We start from the raw sequence: 23,785 nt of genomic DNA, 5'->3' as shown, positions 1-23,785 counted from the left end.
AACAAAATTTTATGTCACGAAGCCTGAAACCGGCTGAATTAGACACGAGACGCGAAGCGTCGAGTGTGTAATCTAGCCGCTTTCAGGCATGAGTGGCATAAATAACTTAATTTTTGACAAACGTTTCGTGGTAGGGAAGATTTTTGAGAATCGTGAATCGCGATTGCTAGTAACTAACCCATTCCTGATTCATGAATTCAATTCGACAGAGGGGACAGGAAGTTGTACCCTCACGCATATACCAGCGAATTTGTGTCATCACATAATTTTGTTTAGGGTACCTCTTAGTGATACCGCAAGACAAGACAAGACGAGACAGGAATTACGTACTTCTTATCTTGTCTTGTAATTTTAGGGTTTTCCGTTTGCCTTGTTTTGTTGGATATGAGCAAAAAAAAAAAATTTTTGCCTTGTCTTGCATTCATTTGTGCACCTCAACAATTTTATTTTTCAATTCCGTGAGATTAATAAACTCAGTTTTCCTCCTTTGGCTCGTGATTAGTTGATAATTTATGCATCCAGTGTTCCATAAGAACGGTTGTTTTCAAAAGCTGGTCTCATCATCAGAAAACACTGGAGTTGATTAATAAAAATGTTGAGTACTTGCTGTGTATGAATTCATGGTTCTCATCTCCACTAGCTCCAATAATGAAAGATGCGCTATTCGAGCAGACAGTTTAATATAATCGAGGAATACATAATTCTTCACAATATCCAGGGATAGATAAATTGTTATTTAATAAAATGACCTTATATTATTAATGATTTGAGAGTTTTTAACGAATTTATTGATTTATTATTTTGTTGTTGTTCTATATCTCTGTTTTTCTCTTGCCTATTGTGAACTTCCCTCTTATCTTGTTTTAGCCTTCTTACCAGAAGAAAAATCTGTCTCTTATCTTGCCCCTTGCAGCAGTACTCTTGTCTTGCTTAGTACCTCTCCCCCCTCTTCCATTTTTTTGAATAAATTGAACATTTCCAAATGCGTGTATAAGGCGACAAAAATTAGAAAAAACATTTTTATACCATACGTGCATGAAATCCGGCCGGTTCCAGTTGAGTGTCGACGCACAGAAAGTGCCGGGTTTCACATTGTAGTGTGGAACCCTACACATCTGTGTATAATCCCGTGCGTAACCCATGGGCATGCGCAAATGCACGGGTCGATGCGCAGATCGATGCGCAAATGGTCGTTGCAATATCATCGTTGGAAAAATCAATTATTTGAAATAATAAGAATTCTTTTCAGGAAAATATCATGATAGTCGCATCCACTCGCGCATCCATGCGACATCCATTGCGCATCGACTCGCGCATCGACTCATAACATCGCCCACTGCCTCACTTGTTGGTATCCACATAACCCTCTCAATATTCTGTCGTAAAATTTATTCATTTATTCAATATAAAAGCAGTGAAATTGAATGGACAACCACATCATACCCGACAGTGACGAGGAGATCGATCTCTCGGGAGATTTATTTGATGGAGATTCGACATTCCTTATATTTTTTTATATTTGTAACCAAAGTTTAAAGCATAAAAAGTATAAAGTTTAAAGTATATTTGTAACCAAAGTTTCAAGTATTTTTCATGTAGAAAATGTTATATGTGAAAATAAATTTTCATCTAGTCGTTGAATATATCCCTTCGAATTTCATTTATTTATTCATTTTTCAAATTTTCCTCACCCAATTAAATTGAGAAATTTGATTTTAAACAATTTCCAAGTCTGAACTTTTTTTATATTTTTGATCTTGATGTTGATTTTTTTTGTTTTTCAGTGGGGGGGGGCGAGGCTCCCCCCCAACACCCACAGCAGGGGCTCCGCCCCTGCACCCCGCGGGGGCTTGGCCCCTCGACCCCACCACGGACTTCGTCCCTGGGCCCTACCGAGGGGCTTCGCCCCCCTGGACCCCCTTCTGCCCCCCCACCCCTTTTCGCCACGCACGCACTTATGGTATAAAATAGTATACGCAACTCGTGCAGGCAGCAAGCGCTTACGCAACGTAACCGCTTGCTTCCCGCACTTGTTGCGTAATATACTATTTCTTGTTCACAAAATCGCAGAATTGAAAAACCCCCTCTAAAAGAGTATACCTTTGCACCTTCATTCATTTTTACTGCCAAATGGAAGCTGTGTAATCTTTTAAATCTAAGTTTTGAATTTTTCGTGCTGTATCTACTTATTATGATCCAAAAAATCCGATAATACCATTTTCATCACGCTGTGCGAAAAAGTAACTTTTTAGACGCGCTTCGCGTACCTAAAACGTCCCTTTTCCACACATTGTGAGGAAAAATATCATTCGATACTTGTGGGAAAAGGGTTTTTTGCCTCGTGGGAAGTTTATAGCACGAGCCGAAGGCAAAAAACTCTTTTCCGCACTCGTAACGAAATATACTATTTAGACCCTGTCCGTATATCTGTGACCAAATTTTTCTTTCAGGGGATACGTCGGTGAAATTTAGAAGTCATCACTGGGCTTTGGGATCCATGGAACAGTTTGTGATATATGACGGAATATGAGAATAACTAGGGAAAATCGCAGACCCGATCGATTTTGCTCCGTATAACCACGAAAAACTTAATTTTTTCCTGTTTTTACCTTACAAGTGCTCCGTGCGCCGTAGTTTTCATATAATTTTAGCTTTTTTCTTTCAAAATGGTCGTTACACTCCAGAAGATAAAGTTAAGCATCAGTTTTACTTGATTCGCAATAGATCATGAATTTTGAATTTCATAATTTTTTTTTTGAACCCGCCTTTGCGCTTGAACCTTGCGGTTTTTGTTGTTCATCAAAATTAGATTACGCATGATTACAATTACATGAGTTTAATTACTAAAAACAATGAATTTTCAGTCCTACTCTAGAGACGCGAAAAATGTATGAAATTCAAAATTCATTTATTCATGATCTATTGCGAATGAAGTAAAAAGAATGCTCAACTTTATTCTTTGGAGTATAGCGAACATTTTGAGAAAAACTCCTGGTTGGCTCTATCGCTGATACAGCCGTAAGTTTTGCGTGGATACGTCTATGTTACGTAGATGCTCGGGAAATTAGAAGAACGATACGAATTAATGTTTCAAACTGAGTTTATTAAGTATAGGTCGATGATAAGAGAAGCATGATGCATAACGAAATAATTCGATATTTAAACTACGTGTGAAAGTTAAATCGAGATGAGTATTGCCTAGAGTTGTTGGGGGAGTTTGGCAACACTCTAAATTGAAGTTTTCTTTCATGAAATTCAATAGAGATTCGTTTCTATAGATATCGGAGTTGAAATCTCCACATAAAATGATTGCAACAACCTGGAATTTTACAACGCGGGGCCATGATTAAATGCGAAAATAATTAAACAGTCTTAAGGGAACACTTTTTAATGTGTGAGTACTGCGTGAGAATATTTGTTTACATGTACAGTAGAACTGGCGAGATTGTTCCACTGAGAGGAGTATGGGACAATGAGAGCTCGATGCATAACCTACGATTCCCAGTGGAACTCTTTCGCCAGTTCTACTGTATCTGTTCTACTCATTACCACGTGAAACGTACTATAAACGTCGTTTCAACCCAAGTCCATGTTTAATAGCAGTCGGTAAAGTGAATTCCGTACTTACCGACTTAGTTTCCCTGTACGCCAACAGATGGCGTTAGTAAATATCTACCTATGCACAAAATGCCCCTCAAAACGAAAACAGACGTATCCACATCAAAAAAGCTAAAATCGTATAAAAATTGCGGCGCAAGAAGGATTTATTTGAAGGTAAAAACAGGAAAAAATGAAGTTTCTCGTGGTTGTACGGGACAAAATCGATCGGATTTCCGATTTCCCCTAGTCATTACCATATTTCGTCATATATTAAAAAGTGTTCAATGGGTCCCAAGGTCCAGTGAGTACTTTTAAATTTCACCGATGTATCCCCTTAATTATTCACTGATGAATCGATGGGATTTAATCATTCATCGTTCAAATGTAGGTATTGTTGAAACCTATCTATCGACAACAATTTAAATTCAATTGTTATTAACTATAGTTCCAAAGCAATTGCCCTTGAATTGATCTTCAACCTACTCATTTTTTTTTACTACAATACTGGGTCTTGTGTTATCTCAATAGCATCAATACAGCGCTTTCCAAGAACCTTCAAACAGATAAAATTCAGAATATTGGTCTTTGAAAACACATTCGCGAGAATGTAAATTTTTTTTATATTGACCACTTAAAATTTCATGACCAATCTCAATTATTTTGATCGCAACGATTGAGATCGGTTATCCTCTCAATCTCTCTCGAACAAAACCAACCGATAAAAATTCAAAATTTAATGCGACATTTTATGTAAATACTGATAAGATAAAACAAAAGTTTGTTTGCCTGTATTTTAATTGAGATAACAAAGTGATACAAGTCCTTCAATTTATCCCAGACCCGATACAATAACATCAATGCATCTATTCGATATCAGTTGAAAAAATCGCATTCATTCAAATCCTCAAAACATGAGATATAAAACGACGGACAGCATTAATAAGTATGAACTTTGTAATCGTAATCACTGCCTACGCCGCTTCCTATTATTCTCATCGAATGTAAATAAATAGGTAGACATCAAAGACCAAATAAATAAAGGAATGACCTCAATCATTTCGTTTATGTATCTGTAGAATTTTACAAAAATGATATCTTCAATATATCTTTCCGTAGAGGACATTATTACCCTTCCATTATAAAAAAACATTGTTCATAGCGAATTTCATCAGACCCATAATTTTTTTTATATTTTATTATATAATAATTTATTTTGAAAATGGTTATAGAATTAATGAGCACATTTGATGCAGAATGATCGCATCAACTTCTTATCAACTCACAATACAATTAATTTCTCATACACTAAAGATCGATTATATATGTCTAAAAACGAATAATTAGCGCAAAAAATTAATTGTTTATTATTAGCTTGCCCACAGACGCTTAAAATGTTAAAAATAGTCCAGGGTCTCCAATTTTTGAGCTACAAAGGTTTTTTTTTTAATTTTTGAGAAAATGTGTGCAAGAACAATTACAAATTATTTTTTTGAAAATCAACTGTTGTACAACTAATTTAGTTATTACATAATGATAATCCGATGAAATTTTTCATCGCCGATTTGAATTCTTTGCTATTTTTTTTATGTATTCTATGAAAATGTGAGGATAGGAATTGAATTTATGGGTATTGGTTCATTATTCGAAAAAATATATCAATTTTAAAATTTTGATCTCGTTTCTCTTCCTCTTTTCACTTTCTTCCATCAGAATTAGAGAATAGAAAAAAAATACATTGTTTTTTTTTCATTATAAAAAAAAACATTTTGAATTTTTCAAAATTGAAAAATCGATTTTTTAAATTTATTTCTAATTTTCCTTCTCTACATTTTCCGTAGTTCGTGAACGCAATACGATCACAGAAATTGAAAATGTTAATCGCTCTTCATTTTTTAAGAAGAAAAAAATTATTTGAAAAATTTCAAAGACATAGAAAAATAGATTTTTTCATTTTATTGACACTGATTGATGATGATTGATCTCTCTTTGCAATTTGCTTCTTCGGTTTCATTCAAATGAGATCAAAATGCTGTAGAATGTTCACATTTGTTCACTTTCAGATCATTGGTAATAATTAATTTAAAGAAAAAGAAAGAAATGAAAAATTTTTGAAATGATTATCGAAAATTGTTTGGCTATCTGTACTCTCACATCATTTGTGGGGAATTCCTTTCCATTAAATATTGTAACTTGTGAATTAAGGAGCAAAAATATATATAATAACAATAAGAATAAATAACACTAAATTAATCTAGTTGTGAGGACGGAAGTGGAAAGAAAATAAAATAAAATAACATTGCATGAATGAATCTAGCGACGGGCGCGAAGCGCCCATTCGCTATTTTTTGTGAAATAAAAAATTGCACTTTTCATGTAAAATAGCCCAAAAAATAGTTGAAAAAATCGAAAACATATTTTAAATATTGTAAGAATAATTTTCCTGCCTAATTTACATGACTGGTGTAAATTTTGATGGTACACCAAACGAAATTAGCTGTGCAGGAGTCGAATTTCAAAACACTAATTCGTAATTGTTATTGTACACATTTTTTTAAAAATTTTGAAAAAAAAACATCTGTAACTGAAAAATTGGAGGTCCTGGACTATTTTTAACATTTCAAGCGCCTGCGGGGCGAACGAACAATAAACAATTAATTTTTTTGCACTAATTGTTCGTTTTTAGACATGTATAATCGATCTTCAATGCGCGAAAAATCCCACTCCAATAGCCCGCGACTTGCAAAACTCATAGTAGTTTCCCCTTAAATCTTTCATTTTTTATAAAAAAAAAAAGTTAATAATGCAGGTGAGCCACAAGCGATCAAACACTGCGATATGATTCTCCCAACTCTTAAACTGGTCCAAAAACTCGATTCAAGTTAAAAAACAAGACAATGAATTCCCCACCTCGATGAATTGAAAATGAAAGAGTTCAGTAGATAATAAGTAACAGTAACATCTCCCCCAGTGGATCAACTGAAGGGACCACAGGAGAGTCAGACTCTGGGCCGCCAGCACCTCCTCAAGTCCACATACAACAAATGCAACACTGTGGCAACGTGGCTGCCTCTCTTCCCCCCTCTCCACCGCCCCATCCCCCTCCGACAATTCCACAATTTCTTCGGGGCCAGCTAAAGCAAGCTAAAGTCTTGTTATCTCACTCAGTCTCTCCCTGTGTCTTTAGTTGTTACCCGTCTTCTCGTTTCTCTACTGTGGGTCGTCGTGCCATGGAACCGGTGTTTTAAACCGCGCGAGACACTCAGTCGGTCTCGAGTTGAGCGGCCTTGCAGTTCCGCGCCGGTACCAATCAATTGTATTCACATTTTGTAATTTTTCGCCGATTTAACATTTAGGTTAGCGTTTCTGTCTTGTTGAATTCGTGGAGATCAACGTCTTTGGGCAATTCAACTGCAGACGTCATTTGTTCCTCGTTATTCAAGTGTGTTTTCTGTAAAAGTGTTTTTTTTGCGATTGTTACTTGTTGTTATTGTCGAGACTTTGGATCATTGACACACGAGATTCGGCGCATCATCGCGGAGTTATGAGGATTTTTTAAGTTTATTTATGAGTGAATTGCAGACGTTTATACACCCATAATTTCCTCTCTATCGAGTCGATGGGTATGAGGTATGTTGAGGATAGTGGAAGTGGAATCTAGAGTATCAGTGAAGTGCAAGGTAACGTGCATACAACCGCAGTGCACGAAGTGATTTTGGTGAAATCGCGGGATGTATCTGAGGAGTTGATGAAGAATTATTGCATTGGAGGAATTATTCTCGGAGATCGGAGGCGGAGGAGAGAGAGAGGTAGTTGTGGATATCAACAGTTTGGCTTATAATTTTTAAGATTCTGCTCTGCATCAATAACTCCATGATACAATTTCTATTACCCTTTGGGAAACTTAATTAAAACTTGTAAATTCAGCGTTAATTCCTTCAACGTTGTTGAGATAAATTTTTAGTGAATAATCTGATATTGTAGAAACATAATTAAAAATATTGGAAATTGAAATGGAGGATTCAACAATTTTTTTTGGTTGCTAATAATTCCAACATTCACAGCATTTCGTATCGAAATCGTCAACAAATCATCTCAATAAAAAAACTAGTTGTTATTTCATTTATGGATGTAGGAGGAACAATGTTGAATGACCCATCCAATTATAAATATGACAGGAATTTTTATGCAATGATTGAAAAAAAAATTGTTCCATTGGAAGCAAGTCGAATTACAAAATCTAGCGATTTTTAAAATAGTTGATTTTATCCCATTGGAACTAGTTTTTCTACAACATATTTGACGAATTGAATTCTTTCCCATTCGGTACTCCAACATTCTTGAACCTTTTGAGTTGTTTCTTCCTTGCCTTTTATATAGCAAAGAATTATACATGTACGAACATGAAGAAAAAACATTCTTCTGCAAACCAAGGCTGTAGATGACAAGAGATGTGCCCCGCGCTCACTTAATTATTCCCCATTATAAAAGAAATATAATAATTTGATCAATTCATTAAAAAAAATATCAATCGATTTTCTTGTCCTGAATTTTTTTTTGCTTTTATGAAAAATGGCTAGGAATTCTCCTAATAATTTGCTCATTATCGCTAGAAATCGCTGTTAACAATTTTTTTTCAACATGAACAAACAGGGCTGTTAATAAATAATGAATGGGTATTCAATCTGATGTCCCCGTTAATTACACAAGTATCCCTAAAACGAGTAATTTTAGAACGAACTATCAAAAAAATTATGAGCTGGAGAAACTTCCCAAGATCATGCACATTGTTAAAAAATTTAATCTGAAATTTCCGGTACATTTTTTGGAAATTTTTATCCATCTTAATTACCACAGAAATTTCAAGGAATTTCGTAATTGAAAATTCATAATTTCGTGGAAAAATCAAAGAGAACTGTAAATTTTAGTTCCATTTTTCTCTGAAAATGAATAGAAAACCAGGAAATTCCAGTAAATATTATATATTCTCGAATTTTCAGGATAGTCAAACTGAGTGCGATGTAGGGGGAAAAGATCATGAAATTTTAGCTTTCACTGAAAATTCAGTGTAATTTGGCACTGAATATTACTATTAGATTGGAAATCCCAAAAAATTAAGCAATTCTCGTCTTTATGCCACATAAAATTCTGGAAGTTTACTGAATTTTCAGTGAAACCTGAAGTTTCATGATTTTTTTCCCCCTAAATCGCATTCAGTGTCACTGTCCTGAAAATTAGCAGTCAACTGTCCATGAAATTTCATCTTTTTTCTAACAGTGTACGACTTATTACTATTATTCGCTTTAAAATTGTTGAATTATTTGGGAACAATGAAAAATTTCAGAAAAACTTCCATAGAAGTCAATTGAGCAGCACAGTTTTCCTACTGTCAACAATATTTCGAATGATGTGTGATTGAAAATATACTTTCATTTCTGTACTACTGAGAGGAGTATTATCATTTTGTTGTTTTTCTCACCAAATGACTAAAGAAAATGTTATTGATGAACAAAATATATTCTTTTGCAATCAGAGCATGACAACAATGTAGAGTTGCAATGACTCTGAATTTATTAGTACAATCTGTATTTTTTAGATCACTGAAATGAAAGGTCCCGGTATTCAAATAAACATTAATTAATTCATAGCATCATAACGAAAATCATTTAACCATCAATTAAGTTGGAAACCATTGAAAGCCGCTGCATTCCTTGATTCTGCGATTGGTAATTCAGACTTAACCGACGAAAAGGCGTGCGTGGTTGTAATAGGATGCGATTGTGCATATAGTATTACGTGCTTCAAGCAACTCCCATTCACCATCAGCAGTGCCTCAAAAGTGCAATCAACCCAAACTCCAGAAAATGATTGTCAAAAGACACCGAGGGATCTGCGGGGGTTATTGTCTTCGGTGGACTGCACTATAAAGCAGAAAGTGAGTTTTGTTTAATCTTTGCTCTTGAGTGGAAGCATTGTAATTATTCCAATTTCAATTTCAAATTAACGGTGCTAAGATAACCAAATGTTGTCTAAAAAGTCCAAATATCCTATTTAGTGTAGTCTGGGGTGTGTGTGCATTTTTTTAAAACTTTCCTATAAAGAATCTATCAAATTTCAAATTGATGTGATTTCGAATTGCCGCGAGGAACTTCCCCGGCGAAGAACAGTTCTTCACGGTCGAGTATTGAACTATATTTTTGGCGATATGCCTTCATGAACTCAGTAACAATTTAGTATTTTCCTCACTTGCGCGTAAAGCGCAATCTTATACACGCTTCACGCGCGCAAAATCGCCCGTTCCACCCAGCGGGATGAAAAATAGGGTTCGATACTCCTCGGAAAAGTGTTCTTTGACCCTTGGGAGGGTAGCACTCGCTTTCGGCGAGCGCTCCACACCTCCCACGAATCAAAAGACACTTTATTGATGTCAATAGTAGCGGAGTTCTTTTAGCATATAATGGGAATCGCTTCATCGGTTGTTGAGTTCTAGCGTACTGTTAGTCTCTATTATTATTTTTAAAAGACGGTTTTTGCTTGCGAATGGAAGCCTTGTTTTTAACTGATTTTTCGATTTTCTAATTTTGATTCCAAATTGTCTAAAATGTTATGAAACGTAAGCAAATTATGTTTTTAGGGTCATATCTGTATGTCGGTATCCGACAACTTGGCTTTTTGGTGATTAATTCTTAGAATTTCAACATAAATACGGTGAAATTTGTAGATAAATATCTAAAATTTTGGCTCATTGTAGCTATTATTGAGCTCAACTTTGGCGCGCTGTTTCAGTCCGATTGGTCCGGTAGTTCCTGAGATATCATAACTTGTTTAAATTTCGTCTTTCCTCACACGGAGAGAAATATTCAATAAAAACAAGCAGGTGACCGCTCCTATATTGCAGAAGGCATGTAACTATTACTTTATGTGTTATTTGTATTTTAATTTTTTATTTTTACCAATTCCATTGGTAGCAAGCTTCCGAATGGATCCATAGCAATTACTTTTTTCAATTTATCTCCAAAACTTTATATAAACGGGTAAATATATCTTGATTAACCTAGATAGAAGACATCGAGACGAGTATTTTGAACGAAAAAAAATGAAATCGGTCAAGTAGTTTTTGAGATATTGACCAATATAGGTTTATACAAAAAATTGAATATCTCAGGAACTACTGGACCGATCGGGCTGAAATTGTGCATCAAACTTGAGCATATTAGTACCTAGTATGAGTCAAAATTTCACATCCATATCAATGAATTTTCCCGTATTAATGTTATATTTTCTAAAAAGTGGTAACCCAAAAACCGAACCATCAGACCCGGACATACAGACATTTTCTAAAAACATCATTTCTTCGCGTTTCATACCATTCTACATCTTTTCCAGGCAAAATTAGAGAATGTCAAAATTCGACGAATACCATGCTTCCATTCGGAAGCAGAAACGTATTTTTTCCGTAATTTCGAAGCGAAATATGGTTGTAGGAAATTTTACGGAACCGTCACGTAATTTTTCCAGAGTGTTCCGTAATTTTTATCTGAATAACATGTGAAAAATTACGATACCGTCACTTAAATTTTCCGAATCGATTCCGTAATTGGTGAGCGAACTGTGAGTTCCGTAATTTTGACAGAATATTTCTCTTCGTGCCATATATCTCAAAAGCTACCCATGTAGGAATTGACGATGGGGACAGGGTTTTACAAGGCTTCGGTGAAGACTAAACAAGCCTGGACTCAGGCTGAATTTGACCATGAGTTCAGCCCTAGGAGAGTCTTGGATCATAACAGGGGGTAGAGCCTCGAACCAAAGGACTACCGAAACCTCGAATCCCAGGGCTTGCTAAAGCCTCAACTTCCAGGCTTTGAACGGGGCCTAGGAAGAAAGGTTCATTTAAGCCTCGAAATACCAAATGTCGTTGTTTTTCAAAATATAATCTCATTATTTATGTTTGTTAGTGTTATTTAACGATTGCTGATTATCCCATAATGTCCATTACCAAAAGGAATGAAAAAAAAATTGCACCCGCCGGAATTCGATCCTAAGTGTTTCTGATCTCTAGTCCGAGGCCTTATTCACTTGGCCATTCGGACAATTGTTGAGATATAGGATTTCATTTTGGTATAACAAGTACTGGGCGTGTATTGTATTTGTTTTTCCGATTCAACCATTAACAACTGTTTTTTTTGTATTCCAATATATCAATGAATCGAAAACTAATTAATTCATTTTTTAAAATAAAATTTGCGAAGCCTCTCTTGCCAAGGGCTGTCGCGAGCCTTGTCCAGACCTAGCTCAGTTGGTTTGACGGGAGGTCACGATAATGCCTATTGACTGGATAGAGAGACTTTTCTTCGTTGATAAATATTTAATTATTGACGAGGAAGGTAACGTTGGTTGAGCTTTGAGTGAGCCTTTTCGTATTCAGCCTCAATACTCCAGGCCTGAACTAAGCCTGAATTAAGGCTCCCTAAAAGCCCCATCTATCACCATCATTTCAAGCTGAAGTGAACGCTAAGATCAAGCCTGCTCCGAGGGTATTCCAAGGGGTCTTAACGTAGCCTAAATGAATCAAGCCTCGACCAAGCCTGAGTATAAGCTTAGTTTGTTGCGGCTCAATGGGGTTGGGCTCACCTGAGCCTGATATGTCCCAGCCTCAACAAGCAAAGGCTGGTTCAGGCCTGTATCGATACTCATATTGCCGAGCCTCAGGGAAACAAGGCCCGAGAGAAGCCGAGGGTTGCCAATCACATGAGCTGGAAAATCCCCGTCGCACATGTGTCAAACTATTCGCGATCGCAACGTAGATGTGAGAGCCATCAAATGGGCTCTAAAGTAACTACTCTTGGGGGCCAACCAACGAAATTAAGGAGAACCTTGTGATCTCATTGGCTGAGCCCCATTATAGGTTCCCTCCGAGGAATACCATGAGGTTGTACCCCAGGAGAGTTAGTTTAGAGACCACTCGGCGGCTCCCACATTTACATTCCGATCGCGAATATTTTTTGTCAATGATGTTACGTTCAATGAGTCGCTAACAGTGTCTTTTTTCGTTTACAAGTAAACGAAAAGATTTTTTGTTTACGAGTAAACAAAGACGGCACTTTGCGGCATAAGGTCAATGTAGCAGCTATGAGAAAATAGTATATTTCGTTAAGAGTGCGGAAAAGAGTATTTTGGCTCATGGGATTATATCACTCGCCTTCGGCTCGTGCTATAAATCTCCCACGAGCCAAAAAACACTTTTCCCACGAGTATCGAATGATATTTTTCATCACAATGTGTGGACGTTTTAGGAAGCGAAGTTTTTACTTCTGCTTGTTCCAATCCTGGTGGTTTTACCCCCTGATTATGGTACGTTTTTACTTGTGTAGTAACTCCAAAATGCCGAATGGACTGGAAACGAGAACCACATGAGCCGCCCCTAATACCGATGGCCGGTAAGATAGAAATTTGCAAAAAATGATTTTTTTATATCTCGATACACACGTTACTTGCGAATTTGAGAACTAATGGTTTAAAAGTAACGACTAGTTACTACCCGTACATCTCTAGTCAATTATTAATTTTCAGGAGAATGGCATGAAATGCGATTTAACCCTTCAGAACTCGCGCTCAGCCACCGACCTTCGTTACTCGTGTGGTAAGCGCTGCGCCGCCCGTGCTTTCAGTAACGCAGTATTGTCACGTTCATAGGTACGCGCCGAGCGTGCGGCGAGCGGGAAACAGCAACAGCGGAATTGAAAATTTTACATCCTTCGTTACTCGCACTGGACGGCACGGCGCCGCTTTTGCGTATGAGCCTCAACAATTTATCATTTTTCGTAGCCTTGATGGATTTTCAGCGGATAAGAACCTTGCTAATCCATTCTAAATGATTCAAGCTAGGCATTCTAATTTTTTCAATTTTTTGAAAGCTCAATTTTGCAAGAGGCAAGCGAAAATTTGAAAAAGGCAGCGCGGCGCTTATAGCGCGAGTTCTGAAGGGTTAAGGGAGAAAAAATCATGAAATTTCAGATTCCACTAAAAATCCAATGAAATTCCACATTTTTTAACAGCGTGAGATGAGAATTCCCACACATAGTTGAATTTTCAATGTAATCATGAATATTCAGTGCCGAATTAGGATGAATTTTCAATTAATTGACAATTCAAGAATATATTTACTGGAATTTTTCTGATTTCTACTACAGGGTGTCCCATAGTATGTGACAAAAGTAAATTGCGAATAACTTGAATACGGTTAAGTGTAAATAATTGTTGTTTTTTTATTGTACAAAGAACATTCGGCAAATTATAATACAATCCGTTCCAAGTGTCCGCCATCACTTGTACTACAGCACTCTATCCTACGCTCGAAGCTGGTATAGATGCGCTGTATTATGTTTTCATCAATAGCTCGGACAGCATCCCTAATTGCGTCTTAACTCTTCCACAGTCATCGGATGCTTTTCATAGCACTTGTCCTTGAGAAAACCCCACAGGCAAAAATCATAGGGATTTAAGTCAGGACTGTAAGGCGGCCATTCCATGCCCCCATGGGCATACTTAGGGTAACCTAAACCTAACACACGAGTGCCGTAAATGGAAGAAAGTGTTTCAAATACTCCAGTAGTCCTGTGTGGGGCGGCACCATCTTGCATGAAGTAGAAATTCTTGACTAATTGATTTTTTCGTGCCCAAGGAATGAAGTTCTTTTCCAAGAACTCACAGTAAATGTCAGGATTAATTGTCCGACTCTCGAGGAATTCAAGGAAAACACCCTTTATGGTAACTGCCGCCCATGCAGTAACTTTTTTCGGGTATGAGGACTTGTTTTCAACGACGTGAGGTGACTCAGTCCCCCAAAAGCGAAAATTTTGTTTATTTACCAAGCCACCTAAGTAGAAATGTGCTTCGTCAGAGAAGATGATATTCTGTGCCTTCATCCCCTTGGATTCAAAAAGATTGTAAAGTTCTCGGCAAAATTCCAGACGATGAACCATCGCTTCTTCAGTTAAAAATTGATGTACAGAAATTTTGTATGGATGTATATTTAAGGATGGAAGTTTAAAAACACTTTTAAGATATGGTGAAGTGAAGTTCTCGAGACTTTCAAGGTTTGGAAAGCCTTCCGAAGAGTATCATTTGGATATTTTTTGAAATGTTCTTCAGTTGTGCGGATAGCCTCATCTGTGGTTACAGTAGGTGAAGGGCCCGGATTCTCATGCCTCCTATCGTCTAGTGTACCGTATTGATCAAATTTCTCAATTAACCTCAAAATACCCATGAATTGGTCGAAAAATGCGTAAATCTTCAAAAAAAAAAGAAAAAAAAATTTTGGTTATCTAGTTCATTCACTCTATTTACCGTCTGAGACTCGAATCAGACACTCCAGTGTGTGTGCCATACTTAGAAGGAAATGTTCTTATTGCTGCAGTAGTTGAATCTCCTCTTCGGTAATATGATTTGATGAGGAATGTTTTTTGTTCAATGGTTAGGTTTTCCATTTTAGTGTTCTAATTCGCGAGCGACTGAAGTATGGATGAAATTTGCGGAGAGTCTCCACTTCAACCATATATTAGACTTTAGACTGCGCTGTCACCTTGCGGTATACAACGCAATTTACTTTTGTCACATATTATGGGACACCAGTAGTAGTTCTCAGGGAATACTTGACCTAAAATTTACAGTCCTCATTGATTTTTCCATGAAATTTGAAATTTTCAATAACGAAATTCCTTGAACTTTCAGTGGAACTAAAATGCGATAAAAATTAGAAATTGTGAGAGGCTCTGTGACATTGGTTGTTGCGGCGGCGTTCACGCACAGAGTGCGCTGCCATACTCCGCGGCGAGGTTGCTGCTGGAGCCCTATGCGACACTGACGCGGTGCGCTACCATTTTTTCATTTTATCGATAATAATCATCAATTAGTTGCGAGCGATTATTATTCACTAACAAATCGTTAGTCCTTCAATAATTGATTTGAATTAATACGCATAATCTGAAGTTTGTGAATTCTTAATTGACACAATTTGAAGTTGGGGCGGACACAGATAGGTCCATCTCACATAAACCCCCCGCAGCTCTGTCTCAGCGACCCTACTGCGTATCTTTATGAGGCAGTTTGCCGCGGAAGGCAATGTCGCTCGCTAACTTTCGCGGCGACGTTTCTGCGCAATGAAATTTCTACTAGGGTACCTGCCTGAAAAGTTCACTTCTCAGAACGGTTTAGTATGTGTGAAGCAGTTATTTTCTGCACTGCATGCGTAAAGTTCAGAGGCCGTGTACAATGGTATATTTCGATATGACGATTGCGTAACAGTATATTGTGTTATCAGTGCGTAACCACTCACTTTTTCACACGCACGTGTAATACATCTTTTTTTTTTTCAATTTACTTATCCACGTGAACTTGAACTTTAAACACTCCGGCCATAAAAACCACTACTTTACTCCCTCTACCATCCCGAGCAATGAACTCGGCAGATATCTCAAAATAGTATATTTCGATACGAGTGAGCTGAAAAATCCTGTCTCATATGTGTCGAACAATATTTTTTGATAGTGATGTTACGTTCTATGAGTGGCTGAACTGGGCTTTTTTTCGTTTACAAGTAAACGAAAAAACTTTTCGTTTACTTTTCACTTATGAGTAAATGAAAAGGGGTTTCTGTATACACCCACGGCCCCTACTGAATTATTTCCCAAAATTGTGGGTGGGTGTCCGCTAATGAATTTAAACCTCTTTGATTCATCCCTTATTTTGTTATGGATGTTCACGTAGATGTACGGGACTTTCCATTCGGCACCTCCCTCCATAAGGCAAAATTATTATTCATTACATTAAAGTATAAAATTAAATTGAAAACGGTGGAAAGGGGATACATCAGGCCCTACCAGCGTTCAGCTTTACCCAGGGTTCGCGACGTGAACGCAGCTGGTATGAATCCCAAAAAGGCGCACATTATGAAAATTCAAAGATGGTATATGAATTTGAAAGATTGAATATAAAAATTAATTAATAGGAGATTATAATATCTGTGGCAAAGGCACTTTTCGGCACGAGGTGAACGTAGCAGCAGTGTCAAAAAATTTGTTATGCAGGCGCCCGAGTGGAAATTCAGGTCAGGTCTTGATCAACTTTGGATCAGGTTAGACCTGACCACTGATCAGGTCTTGATCAACTTTGGATCAGGTTAGACCTGACCACTGATCAGGTATTGATCAAGTTGACGGATCCGGTCTTGATCAGATATGTTACGCCTCTGACCAATCCGGATTTGATCAGGACGAATGGATCCGAACTTGATCAAGTCAACTGCATGAAAACCGGATGACCTTTCAGTCAGTATCAATAACAATTATCAATAATAATTAATCCAAAACAAAGATAATTCAATTCTTTCACCGTAGGCCGCCTCTCTTGATGAATCTCTACTGTCATTACCTCTGAAAAAGCTTATTATTTTTTTACCGATGCTGGGGAGCGAACCGGGGACCCTATGATTACTAATCGTATGCCCTAACCATTATGCTATCGCGCTATTGCTATTGAGTAACCTGTATATTGCCTATATGATTTGTATCGGTGTATTCGTTGAATTTACGATTATTCCTGATCTCACGGATGTACGTATGTATTCTCAGAGATGAAATATGTTCAATTAAATTTTCATTCATTTCATTAATTAATAATAATAATGATAATAACAATAACACTAAGGAATAAATAGACATTTGGTGTTTTTTTTCTCAAGATCATTTATTTGTAAGTTTGATACTCCTTTAATACGTATTTACGGCATCATCATCCCTCCCTTCTGTACATTTGAGAAGGGCTGGTCGTTAATTAAATTGATTAATTAAATTAAATTTATTAAATTAAATTAATTTAAGTTAATTTATTTCAATTATAGTATAATGATCCTTTTTAAAGATTGAAAATAATTATTGATAATGGTTGATAAAACTTAATTTGAAGAGTATAATAATAGTTAATTAAATTATTCGATAAACTTATTGAAATTAATGTCAGGGGGACCGGATCAGAAGCTGATCATTTTCTCTTCAATTGACACCGTGCCTACCTGATCAGAACTTGATCTGAATCATCCTGCAGTTTTTCGGATCCGATCTACTGGATCAAAACTTGGTCAGGTTCTCATCAGGCATCATCTCTACCTGATCAAAACTGATGTCTACCTGATCAAAACTTGATCTGAATCCGCCCGTAGTTTTTCGGATGCGATCTGCTGGATCAAAATTTGGTCAGGTTCTCACCAGGAATCACCGGATCAGTCGAACGTTACAAAAACCTAATCAAGTTCTGATCGTGCTTCAGGTGAGCTTGAAGCAATTTCCACTCGGGCGGGCAACAAAGTGGTTCGCTACTCACATTTAACACACTATACCGTGTTCAAAACATGTTCGTAAATATGTGGTGTTATGTGTTGTTAATTTTCCAGAAATTTTACTTTAGAAAAAATCTTCATTATGTAATAAATCAAACTTTAATTCGGAAGGATATTATTAAATTATTAGCAACAATAGCCATACTCATGTGAGTTATAGATAATACAATTATCAACTTGTTTTTGTTCAGTTACGGGAGCGATCTGTTACAAATCTGTGTGGAAGAAGTAAATATTCAGAATGCAGAAGTTTAGAAGGAATCCTACGGTAATCCCGCTTCGTAGTCATCAGAATTTTCTCTCCCGATAAATTTTGATAAACCCATCCACTTTCAAGATACATGCATATTAATATATGAGTTTTAGAAATTCAGAAACAAAGCGTTGTATTTTATGCAGGAAAATGTTGATTGAACCCATTCGGTAGCAGTTATTCCTACACTGTCTAGTAACAGTATTGGAAATTTCTTGAAAATTGGGCAATAGTTGCACTTGAATTCTCAATGTCCTGAATTTGAATTCAATTTAAGATCAAATCGTTCTTTAGGATAATTGGATTTTCCGTGTTAGATTATCAATGATATTTCAGTAACATCTGGAATTTTCAAACTTATTTCGGAAATTGAACATCATGTCGAAATGAATTTTTAGTGGATTGGAAATTCAGGAAAATTGTTGCTTGAATTTTCAAATTATTTAATAATTTTCATTATGATGTGAATCTGAAAATTTCAATTTTGTTGAATACTCCAGAATTCAACTGATTTTCCAATAACAAAATACATAAAAATTTGGTGTGAATGAGTGATTGTTGAAAAATTCTAGATTTTTTATAATACTTGAAATTTCAAGAGTAATTTTCTAGCAGTGAATGATTATCAGTGACTTGTAGAGGTACTGATTGTTATAACATTCACAATAATATTTTCCATCTGAAAGATCAATACAACTTTAGTTTACGATGAGTCATTAACAGTGATTGAATCCATCACCATGAGATTCACAACTTATTTTGTGAACGAGGTAAAAATTCGCGTTTTACACAGTAAATAACAATTTAAGGTGTTCCTTATTGCTAATTCTTATAATTCGTCCCATTACCCATTGTTACTTTCTGTAGCATTTTTATGTCCAATGTTTTTTCCGCTTTCTGAGTCTTAAACATCCTTCTTTTTGAGGTGTTCCGTCATGGTCACCACTCCACTTGTGACCACACTCAGCGCTGCTCAGCTTCCCAGAGCTAAGCCCGTCCACCAACGCAGTGCACTAGCCCTTCAGGGCTTGATCATATTTATAATAGCAGCTTATTATCTTTTCGGCAGTCTACAAACGAGTCTGTTGATCAGTCCATTCATCATCTCGTCTAGAACAATCTCCCATGCTTTGTATTTGCTTTGTGGCTTTGCCACTAGTTTTGCACAACATAATGTGCAGCAATAAAAATCAATCAATCAATCAATCAATGCTTCGTTATTTTAAAAAATTGCAACCAATGAAGAAATTCCATAATCTACTTTTCTTTATCCCATCAACTCCAAATTTTCATTATTTCTATTAAATTACCTGCGCGACCTCAAAGACAGTTCTCTCATTAAATTTCATCTCTCATTGAAAATTTTACTCCCAAAAACCTCATATTCCTCAATGCCTACGCATCGTCGCAGTCTCTTTCCTCACAATTATCCCCGGTATAAATATCATCCTCTGCATATCTTTCTCGTAGCACACTGTACTCAGTCTAATATACTCAACCGTTGGTTCTAAGCTCACCAAACAATATTATGCCTCATTCTTATACACCCTGCACACATAAGCATTGCAGAGTCTGCGCTATTTAGAAAATCTTTCCTCGGAACGGAGCAACACTGCTGAGTCTGCTATCGTCTTCGTTGAGGCTTTCACCAAGGTGGCTTTTGCCGCTGCTAGCCGACACAGACACACCAGTATCCTACACTTAGTGTACGGTGAAACGTCCCATTCGCGTTACATTCCATCAGAATTCAAGTGTTGTTTACTTCTTGGTTGAACCACAGAATTAGTAAATCAATACGACCATCAGACTTTTTGGGGTTTTAAGTAAGCACCCACTCAGATTATAATTACTTATCACGATAAGAGGGGGAGCTGTTGAGCAAAAATGAATATATGAGTAATGACTTAATGACATTGTAATTTTGGAAAGAATGACTAACACCAGTGTAACACTTTTGAAGTGACAAAGTGATTTGAGTTGATCATATACTGTTTTTAATTGTTCATTGTTGAATCATCTCGATAATTAGTGGTATTTGAAGAATCCATCAAAAGGCTTTTTTGTACAAATTTTTCTCAGCTGTAGAAGACGTCTTTTAACATCTTTGAACCAAACCGGTTTATTAAGTTTCAATGTTTAATTTCACATAACTTCTCTTAGATGTTCTTCTATTCAATGATTTCCATAATGTACTACGCAATGAGAAAGTATCAAAGAATCATTGTTATAGGACATTTTCTTGACTGCAAGGAATGTTTTTCATATTTTTTTTTATAAGATCATATTTCGTGGATAATGATTTCATTGATGGTGATAACAAATATTTGACTTGAAGGAGTTTATCATTGAACTGGCCATTTATGAGATCAGTTAAATGGAGATTTCTCAACATTTCTTCTCGTTCGTCTTCCGAAATAATCTGAGGCCTCCAGGGGGTATTCATTGCCGGTACACAAACCGAGTGGAGGAGTTTAGCTATTTTTGGGGAATCTGTTCTCTTGCCAGTGGGTACTTTTGGACCATGGAATTATGTCTTAAATCAAACTGCTACTCTCTCAACTGGAAGGAATGCATTTTTTGAAAATATCTTCGTTGGAACTTCTATTTGTTTAAACGTGGAGAAGATAGTTGTGCAAATATCATGTCAAAGCTTTGAAAAAAGTCATTCAAAATATTTTTGCTTCCGAATGGAAGTTTTATAATCGTCCATTTTTGCGATCTTTCAATTTTTCTTGGAAATGATGTAGAATGTCATGAAACGTCAAGATATGATGTTTTTAGAAAATGTGTGTGTACTTCAGTATGTTTGTGCGGATTTTTCGGAATTTTTTTATAAATCTTTACGAAACAAGTAGTTGACCGCTCCTATATTGCAGAAGGCATGTGACTGTTACTTTATGTGTTATTTGTATTTTAATTTTTTATTTCTACCAATTCCATTGGTAGTAAGCTTCCAATTCCCTTTTTCAATTTACAGGAGGAACTATTTTCTCACGTCACATTCCTATCCCAATTTTTCCTCAAGTTATTGTGCGAACAAAGAATTTAGGGAACACCAAAAATGGAAAATGACTTATACACTGATAGAACGGATTAGTTATTGTTAGCGAATGGATTTTGGTTGGAGGTTAGGGTCTATTCGGTCCCACCAAATGTTCATTCGTTAATAGTTAACGAATGTATATTTGAGGAGCCTTGTTTGACTTGACTTTCGCCATTCAAGTGAACCATTCGTTAACTATTAACGAATATTCATTTGGTCATATTCAACCCTACCATTCGTTAATAGTTAACGAATCTCGTTTGGAATAAATGGATCTGTCTATCAGTGTACGGAGTTGATTAATTGAAATGAATTTCCACAACTTTGTATAAACGGGTACATATATTTTGATTGACCTAGATAGAAGACATCGAGCCGAGTATTCTGGAAAAAAATGAAATCGATCAAGTAGTTTTTGAGATATTGACCAATTAGTTTGATACAAAAAGTTGAAATTCTCTGGAACTACTGGACCGATATCGCTCAGCCAAAATACCAACCTTTGGTATTATGGGAGCTATAATGATACCACATTTTAACCTTCTATCTCAATTTCTTGCCTAGTTATCGCGCCTACAAGGAATTTTAGGAAAAAATGGAAAATCGGCAATATCTCGAAAGCTTTGTATGAAGGGGTATATATATATTTTGATTGATCTAGATAGAAGACATCGAGACGAGTATTTTGAAAAAAAAAAATGAAATCGGTCAAGTAGTTTTTGAGATATTGATCAATATAGCTTTATACAAAAAGTTGAATGTCTCAGGAACTACTCGACTGATCGGGCTGAAATTGTGCATCAAACTTGAGCTTAATAGTATCTATGGGTCAAAATGTTTTACGTCCATATCAATGAATTTTCCCGTACGCCCGGTGGCTTGGCGCAGTGGTTAAGTTCGCTGCCTCACATGCGAAAGGTTCCGAGTTCAAATCCCGGCCGGGTAGAATGGTGCGATCTAACCATTTAAAGTCTTGATCATCATCGCAGTATACCCTAACCGGGTCGAAGCGATGTAAAATAACGATAAAAAAAAATTTCCCGTATTAATGTTATATTTTCTGAAAAGTGGTAACCCAAAAACAGACGTATCAGACATGGACATACAGACATTTTCTAAAAACATCATTTCTTCATGTTTCATACGATTCAACATCATTTCCAGGCAAAATTAGAGAATATCGAAATCCTATGAATGCCATGCTTCCATTCGGAAGCAAAAGGGGTAAAGTCGAAGCTCAAAATCTGAAATTTTGTGAAATAATTGTTTGAGAGCATTGTTTGAGAGCACACCTGGGCGAAATTTCAGCTCAATCGGTCAAGTAGTTTTTGAAATACAACAATTTCTAGAAAATCATTTTTTTCCAATATCTCAAGAAGTACGCGACTGAATTGAATTTTTTTGACGTCAAAATATTCCTTATGATAATATCTAATCGAGTCACAATATTTCTACATAACCGGGGATAACTTGGTAGTAATCGGCATTTTTCGTTTTTGTCATAAAATCGATGTAGGCACGGTAACTCTCCAAAAATTTGAGATAGAAAGCTGAAATTTGGTACGATTGTAACTCTTATGGTACGCCAGGCTGGTATTGCGGAAGAGTGAAATCGGACGAGTAGTTTAGGAGATATTCAACTTTTTGTTAAAATATGTTTTGCTCAATATCTCCTAAACTACTGGTCGGATTGAATTTTTTTTTTCAAAATACTCATCTCCGTGTCCTCTATCGAAATCGATCAAAATATGGATGCCCGTTCATCCAAAGTTTTGGAGATATTTGCTTTTTTCTAATTTTTTCATCTCAGAGTTGATTTGACGTTCCACAATACACGTAGAAGTTGGAAATAGAATTCAAAATTTTGGGTAATAGTATTGAGTCACTATTAATACTATTCAGTCACACTAGTGTATAAAATTTTGGGCTGATCGATTGAATACATTTTGGCGTAGAGCACTTTGTCTGAAAATAGTTCTTGTCGAAAAATAAAACATCGTTATTTTATCAATGATTTTCGAATCTGTATGACTTAAGAAGTCATCTACCATAAAATTATATTCGTTTGGTTTTCATTCAGCTTCAGAAAAAGTGAAGATAGCAAGTTGAAATTTGGTATGATTATAGCTCTTATAATATTGAAGGTTGGTATTTTGTATAGGTGCAATCGGCCGAGCAGTTTTGTAGATATTCAACTTTTTGTGTAAATCTATTTCATTAAAAGCTTAAATCTTTCTGTGGACACCCAGTAGCACGCGCTTACGGTTGTACGCCTGACACAAGGACAGGGAATTGCTAGGGATCCATTAGGAACCTTACTACCAATGGAATTGATAGAAATAAAAAAAACGAAAAGGATAAATAACGTAACAAGTAACGGTCACATGCCTTCTGTCGGATAGGCTTGAACTCCTGCGTGTTTTACCCTTTCTTGTGAGTGAGAGAGTGAGAGAGTGAGTGAGAGAGAGAGAGAGAGAGAGAGAGAGAGAGAGAGAGA

The 23,785-nt window shown here is 36.4% G+C and overlaps 1 protein-coding gene across 6 annotated transcripts in view; it reads left to right on the top strand.

The window, feature by feature from the left end:
• The first annotated feature begins 7,364 nt into the window (after positions 1-7,364).
• Positions 7,365-23,785, top strand: part of LOC107044023 (rho guanine nucleotide exchange factor 17) — a 108,364-nt gene continuing 91,943 nt past the window's right edge. For 3 of the 6 annotated variants that reach the window (XM_029126534.1, XM_015265757.1, XM_015265752.2), the window contains exon 1: positions 19,941-20,068. The gene's annotated coding sequence lies outside the window, so the exon portion shown is untranslated. Of the gene's footprint in view, positions 7,407-9,476; positions 9,533-19,940; positions 20,069-23,785 lie in introns of those variants that run through there. The other 3 variants (XM_015265753.1, XM_015265754.1, XM_015265755.1) reach the window with 3 other exon arrangements.

Source organism: Diachasma alloeum, unplaced genomic scaffold, assembly GCF_001412515.2.
Source record: "Diachasma alloeum isolate Michigan unplaced genomic scaffold, Dall2.0 Dall_scaffold_00661, whole genome shotgun sequence".
Taxonomy (NCBI): Eukaryota; Metazoa; Arthropoda; class Insecta; order Hymenoptera; family Braconidae; genus Diachasma; species Diachasma alloeum.
Note: the sequence above shows the minus strand (reverse complement) of the source record. Positions and strands in the feature narration are given on the sequence as shown.